The sequence below is a fragment of the Balaenoptera physalus genome (assembly GCF_965194825.1).
Source record: "Balaenoptera physalus genome assembly, chromosome: 5".
Lineage (NCBI taxonomy): Eukaryota > Metazoa > Chordata > Mammalia > Artiodactyla > Balaenopteridae > Balaenoptera > Balaenoptera physalus.
Window position 1 is genome coordinate 51,779,145 of NC_138884.1, and position 8,160 is coordinate 51,787,304.

The following is an 8,160-nucleotide window of genomic DNA, read 5'->3' on the forward strand; positions in this document are numbered from 1 at the left end:
GATTGGAAGACTCAACATAATAAAAGGTCAACTTCCAACAGAATTTTTTTGTCAACATGGACAAGCTTATTCTAAAATGTATGAACAAAAGGTAAAGGCAAAGGAACCAGAATAAGTAAAACAATTTTGAGAAAGCAGAATATAGTTAGAGGATATTAAGACCTACTGTAAAGCTATAAGTAAGACAGTGTGGTATTGGTGGAAGGATAGATACATAGTTCAATGAATAGGATAGAGAATACAGAAATAGACACATGCCAATACAACAAACTTTTTTTTTTTTTTTACGTAAGTTAAAAAGCAATATGAAAAGCAAAATCTCTAGTCCTTATAATAACCCTAAAAGGAACACAAATCTGTTAAATGACTAAGCAAGACCATACAGTTAGTGGCAGCACCAGAATCAGAACACAGGTCTACCTACTCTTGCTATGACTGAGCCTCTTCCTCTACATCTCCTAAATGTCACTCTGAGTTGAAGAGGGGAAAGAAATGGGAGGCCACCGTGATGCCACATCCCTGTGCTTTAACCAGTATGTTTTCTTTATATACTGGACCATTTTTTCAGATTTTATTTGAAGCAAGTTTTGGCTTGCTTCAGTATGTATTTCATTTTCTATTTATTACCCTCTTTCATTCATGGCAGACAGGCTCTAGAGGTCCTGAGAATGTCTGAAACAAAGAATGCTATAAAACACCTTAGTAACTCTCGAAAATGCTAAGTGGACCCTGAATCAAAACGTCAAGTTTCAGAGAACTTACAGCCACTAACGATCTGCAAAACAAACAAATAAACAAACAAACAACCCCACACCCTAGCAACTCTCAACCTTGGATCAAACTACAATATGTTGGAAGAGGTATTACTGAAAAGAGCTTGAAAGGGCAGCCTAAAAGGCAGAGGGTACAGAACATGGGCCATGTCCCTGTAAAGGGGACATGGTTCATAATATTGTGAATCAAGGGGCTGGTTCACAATACTGGTTATCATGTTCAAAACTGTCAATCAAAGAGAGGTGCATTATTATATATTTGCTTGTTGCTATTGCTTTTCTGATTAGAAGATACAGAGTCACTTTAGGTAACTTCCATTTAATTTAATATTTGTCTTCATTTTATATCCAGGTCGCATTTTCTACATGAAAATATAATCATGCTGACTGCCCCCACCCCCTACACCCTCAGAGAAAAAAAGTGAAGAACTTTACACAACTTGAAAGAAAGATGGAATGCACAGAGAAGTTGCTATTGCACCCAAGTAACAAAGAACACAGAGAGACCAAACAGTAGACAAGTCAGAAGTGCATAGAAGACAGCTCAGGGCTCGCAGCAGGAAGGAGGAGGAATTAAAAGACTAAAGCTTTTAAATGCTATCACTTGTGCCACAAGATTACCCTGAAAAGGCAGATGATAGGTCAGAAAGCAGGACCAAACAGGGGATTTTCCAAAGGCTGCTATCTAACAGAGTTTAAAATATCCATAGATTATATATATAAAAAAAATTCCATACACAGAAGAGCTTTCTCTTCCCCACCTTGCCTCTAGCATCCGGTCAACACTTTAGAAACTTAAAACCACTGTTAGCATGTCCGAATGTAGAACCGATATAGGTTTTTTCTTTCTTAAAAAATTGTATCCCAACTCTTTCCAACCAAGAATTCTATTAATTATTTTCATTATGATTCCTCTGCATGGAAACCCAGTAAGGGATCATCAAGACAGGGCATCTCACTACTATCAGATCAATGCCAGTTGGGCAAAAGCTGCATGATTCTGTGTTACTCAGAGGGAGGGAGAACGGTAAGACACAGGAGTTGAAACTTATCCGCACCACAGAGGAAAAGGAAACTCCTTTTCTAATCTATTCATTAAACAGGAAACAGCAGGTGGACAGGAAAAGCCGTCTGCCTAGAGCAGACCCAGAGGCACACCGAAATCTAAAAACAAGTGCTCAGGAAAGCGTCTCGGCTCGGAGAGGAAGCGTCTTTCAGACCCTATCTTGTCCCTAGTTTGGAGATCAAAGCATTAGAACTTCAGATAGTGATACTCTGGAGGGGGTGGACAGGAAAGGTCTGAGAGACCCAAATAATGAGGACACTAGGCAGCTAACTACACCCCTTCGTACAAATACACACATCAGTACGAAAAGTTCACCTCCAACCCTCAGCTACTTTAAACAAAGCATTGCAGGTCCAGGTTTTCTGAACAGGGGATATTTTAAAGTCTGTTAGCAGTTTAAAACATTGCAACACTGGCACAATATGTTACCTATTCTTTGTTTTTAATTACAGGGCAACACAGTAAACTCCAACACAAAGGTGGGGATGGGCGAGTGCAAAAGGAATAAAGAAAACAGAACCAGTATTTCACAAGAGCATCGAGCCAGCGATGAAGTAGCAGCTAATGCTTTGCAGACTCTCGAGGGTAGAGTTCGCTCAAGGTGCTCTGAGGGATTCTCTTCAGCATTTCTTTGGGGAAGATTCGGAGCAGTTGCCAGCCAATGTCCAAAGTCTCACAGACAGTGCGGTTTTCGTAAGGACCTTACAAAAAATTGAGACTAGATGAATAAAGGCCAAGTACTTCCAACTTATCAGCGTTCTTCAAAATTTATTGTTATGGGTCTAGCACTGTGAGCATGAAGTATAAAAAAGAGACACAAAGCAGTCAGGTCTCCCAGGACTGGATGTGACCAAATGTGGAAATGAGGGTCTAGACAGTAAGTACCCCTGGGAATCAGAGAAAAGGGAGAAAGTCCGCAGGTGAGACCTTGGGCGCGTGCGTGCGTGCATGCGTGTGTGTGTGTGTGTGTGTGTGTGTGTGTGTGTGTGTGTGTGTTTAACAATGGGTGGGATCTAAAAACACCCCACTGAATAATGGAAACTAAACCCAGAGTTTTGTCCAGAGAGTAGTGAGAAAAGCAGTTTCCCAGCAACACAGGCTGACCTGAAGGAGGCTAGTACAGATACTTAGAAGGCCTTAAATGCCAATTAAGCACCTGAATAGGTCCATGTGAAAGTTTTCAAACTTGCTATTGCTATTATTATTTTTAATAGGTGAGTTCAGTAGATAGCACTCAGTATGAAACATAAATGTACTAGTAGGTGGAATGATTTGGAGCAGTTGAATTTCTATCACCTAATAGGTGAATGTTATTGACACGTCTTCAAGTGTAATTTCAGCTGTACCCAGGCTGTGTCAGAGAGATAGAATGCTTGTCCCTTTGTACTGAAGGGCTTAGTATTTGAGGAGAATAAGTAGGAAAAGGGCCAGCTTTTTGTTTCCTAAGCCAAATGCTGATTCTGTGCACAAGACTCTTTGTAGGTATCTTCAAAGATATAAATGTTGGGCTTCCCTGGTGGTGCAGTGGTTGAGAATCTGCCTGCCAATGCAGGGGACACGGGTTCGAGCCCTGGTCTGGGAAGATCCCACATGCCGCGGAGCAACTAGGCCCGTGAGCCACAATTGCTGAGCCTGTGCTCCGCAACAAGAGAGGCCGCGATAGTGAGAGGCCTGCGCACCGCGATGAAGAGTGGCCCCCACTTGCCCCAACTAGAGAAAGCCTTCGCACAGAAACGAAGACCCAACACAGCCATAAATAAATAAATAAATAAATAAATAAATTCATTCATTCATTAAAAAAAAGAAGGTATTAGTTATTTAAAAAAAAAGATATAAATGTTAATACTTAATCAAACAAATTGGGGTCGTGATTTTAAAATTCTCACAAATGACACCCCAGGAGTTAACAAAGTCGTTCATTTTATATGCCGTTTCAGTCCGATGCTGTCTGTGGGTGAGTATATTTTTAAAGTATTCAAGGCAGAGAGAACTATATCACATTCCTAATTTAGTGTCCTTATTTGGTGTGCAATAAAACTTGGGCTTTTTCATGATATTTGTTTCAATTCAATAAGTGACTGAATATGTAGTGATGAATAGGATTGCCAAGATCCTTTCCCTGAGGGAGTTTCCAAACTCAAAATGACAACAGAAGTATACATGGGATTCCAAAGTGATAAGGACAATGATAGAGGTAGTGGGAGCACAGAGGAGGGAAATCTAAACCCGATAATGCAGCATGGGTGGAAGCTGGGGTGGGGAGTGAGGAAGATTTTCCACAAGCAGGATATTTCTATCTGCATTGTGTATCTGCTAGAGCTTAATTTGGAGCCTTTTCTTATTTCTATACTTTTTGTTCTAAACTTTATTCTCTTTTTGACGAAATTTTTTAGTTAATTGTTTTCAGTATTTTGTCTGTTCTAGGGAATTGTCAGTAAATTTGATTTAGTAAAAATACTTATATCTGTGTTCCAGGACTGTGGAGGTATGACTCTCTAGTTGGTTTTGTGTACACTTACATGTAGGATCCAGCTCACATCTTTCTAAATTGTTCATGAGAATATGAAGTAGAATAGAAACAAAGTCTTTATCTTTATAATGACTTTGGTATAATAGTTTTATAGGATTTTGTACTTAATAAGGTCTTCTTATTATATTGAGGTATAAGACCCTTTATCTTAAGACTGACTTACTCTAAGACCTTTAGACCTTCTAGCCTGAGAATTAAACTCTTTATTTTTAATACTGTTTATAATCACATACATTTTCTATAGGTTATTCTTCATGCTTTTCTTTGGACTTTTAAAGAACATTCTTTATGCAAAACTTGTAATTTTGATGTTACTTCCTCCTATATATCTCAGTATACCCTTAGTATTTTCTGGGGACTATTTCCTGAGACTTTGTAATATCATTATAGTATAAAGTTCCCCTCCATAAAAGGCAGGTTTACCTAAGTATACCTACAAAATGTAAATGATGTGTTTAAACCTTTAATGAATTTATAGAAATGTATCATTTTTATAGATATTAAATGAATTCTTGCTGAAACATTTTAACACATTGCTTTTTTGTTGTTTGTTAATAACTGGAACATGTATATGGTAAACTCATACTTACTATTGATCTATATAATTATAGATCTGTGTGAGCTACCCTGAGTTTGACATCTTACTCTTTTAGTTTATTTCAAGTATCTCTTTTTTTATTAATTTTCATGTCTTTCATAGATCACCATTTTCTTCCATCACCATCTTTAGCAGCTGATTCTCTTTTGGAGCCTTTTTTCCCTGCAGAGAAACAAAGTTGTATTTTTTCAGCTGCTTTTGTGATTTGTGAGCATTACTCAACTGCAAGAGAAACAACAAAAGAGCAGTGATGATAAGTGACATTGATCTTGCATACTACCATGTGGCAGGCATAATTCAAATCCCTGCCTCAGTGAACTTACAAGTTACACTGTATATAATGGACCTTTGGTGTCAGTTCTTGAGTATTAGAAACCATGATGTCAGACCCTAATGTGCCGGGGTTTATTGCGTAATACACAGCATATGAACAAAAATCATATGAATGATCAAGCTTACTTTAAGAAGATCAACATGCTGTCATATATAGTTGGGTGAACTCTTAACAATTGGCTTTGCTTTCTTCCATTGCTTCTTATAGCCAAATATTGTTCAGCTTCGTGACAGACTTTGTAGAGCACAAGGAGATCCAGCACCAGGGCAACAGGAGTCACCTAAAGTTCCTTATGAGAGGCAGCAGCTGCCCAAGGGCAGGCCTGGACCAGTTGCTGGCCACACACAGATGCCAAGAGTTCCAGCTCAACAATATTATCCCCATGTGAGTGATATGGTCCAGATTAAAGTAGGAACATTTATGTATTTCAAATTGGTGGTTTTAGTGTCTTGAGTAAGAGACCAGTGATAAAACTAGACAATGTATTATTTTAATGGTTATAGTTTTTCTTTTCTTGAAAGTAGCATTTATGATGTTTTTAAAAATTATCCCTTTAATCTAGTCAAATAATTTACAAACTAGGTAAAATTAACTTAAGCTCTCTGGGGAGATTTCTTCTTATTTCTCCGTCACTCAAGCTTAAATTACACATGTACATCTGTTCTTGAAATTTAATTTGATTCATCTAACAAACTAAGTAAAGTAGTGGGAACAATTTTGTGGGTAATTTGGTCAATTTTTTAAAGTGTTTTTAGAAAATAGTCTCTTTTTAAGTATTATTTTCTGAATCATTAGTGTGGTTTTACTATGTCTTCTGTATCAGCACAATAAAGAGTATCCAGAATACAAACATTTTTTTGGACAACTTTATATTAGAGAAAAGTGAGTGACCAAAGGTATATGAAGTTGTAGGTCATGGGGAATGTAAAGATGATTAAATAATTTTTATTAATAAACTAATTTATTTATTAAATTAAAATTACCAAATGGTTAGTGGCATAAAATGTGACCTCTTATTGTCTTTTACTATTTCATGTAGAAACTTATATTTCCAGACCAGCAGATAACCTTCATGTTCTTAAATAAAAAGTATATTTTCGTAAGTAATAAATGGTCTTGATTGATAACAAAGTTAGTAGTTACTCTGCTCATTTTATTTTTGAGATGAAACCACCTCGATGGCAGTCTCTCTTTTTTATTTATTTATTTATTGATTGATTTTTGGCTGCGTTGGGTCTTTGCCGCTGCGTGCAGGCTCTCTCCAGTTGCGGCGAGCCGGGGCCATTCCTCGCTGCGGTGCCTGGGCTTCTCACTGTGGTGGCCTCTCCCAGCGCGGAGCAGGGGCTCCAGGCATGGGGGCTCAGCAGCCGTGGCGCACAGGCACAGCCGCTCCGCGGCACGCGGGATCCTTCCGGACCAGGGCTTGAACCCGTGTCCCCTGCACTGGCAGGCAGATTCCCAACCACTGCGCCACCAGGGAAGTCCCTCTGCCCATTTTAAAATAGAACAAATTGCTGATAGAATTGATGGGGTCATTTTTACATTTTGTAGCAAAACTAAGCATAAAACCATGAAAAAAAAATTCATGCTCTTTTGTCTGTCATGCTTTTGATTGCTATTTAATCAGGATAGATTACATTTGAATATAATTATGACTGTACTACTCTCTGTTTTGTTTTTTCGTTCATTTGACAAATATGAATTTAAGGGCCTGTCTTTATTCTCCCTGTTGAGGGTATATTGATAAACAAAACTAAATTCTCCACTCTTGTTGCTAGACTTAGAAAGTCTATGGCATAGATAGGGCAAATCAGGTGATGGCTGGGAAACTGAGAGGTGGAGAAGTCTAGCGACTAACCAGAGTTTTAAGACATAGAGCTTGAATTTGTCAGCATGGCTAGTTAATGGTTAACAGGATTGGAACTCCTAAGCTAAGCACCTTGAGTTTGACCTCACTGTGTCAGGGCACTGAAGTAAGGTGTTCTCTGCATTGGGAGAAGAGAATATTTACTCCTTATGTCCTTGGGTTTAATCTATCTTTCTGGGAAAATGTAAAAACCATGAAGGACTTTTATTATACCGTGACTTAGCAGTCTCATACTTTAAGAAAAGGAAAACAAATTCAGTCATAAATTATGCAGTGATTTTCTTGGTTAAAGCTTATGATATGTTGAATGAGGACAGTGGATTGTGGTTTTAAAGGCATGTTTATAGGCAGGAGTAAAGGGATTTCTGAAAGAGAAGCCAACTGAGTAGGAGTTCTCCTCCTACTATGACCAGCACATCTTTGCTATTAATTGTTTATATGATAGAGTTTCTTCTACAAAGATTTACTTGACAAAAGATATTCTGATGGCTTAAAAAAATGTTTTTGAAAACCTCTGGACTCCAGGGTAAGCAACATGGCGTAGCGTGGCAGACACTGGCCTGGGAATCAGGAGACCTAGAATCAGTCGTAGCTCCATCAACAACAGGTTGTATGGACTTCAGCCAGCCCCTTCAGTTCTCTGGGCCTTGGTTTTCTCAGTGGTAAAGGGTGGGGATCAGATTGGATGATCTTTAATATGCTCTGATTGTATGATTCTAAGCCTCATACGGAACTAACATAATTTTTGTGGCTCTAATGAAATCCGGAAAAGGGAGCTTATAGCAATGTGTTTACAGATCTAATAGTAGCATGAATACAATTAGTGCTTCAAAAATCACTTTTTCACTCAATTACCTTTTTTTTTTTTTTCCCCTGGAATGTCTTCTTTCCTTCCCTAGTTACAGAACTTACCTTTTCCCACTTACTCTTGACACTTGAACGGCATTGTTCTTTCTGCTTTGATTTAGTTTTCATATTGATTTTTCCACTGC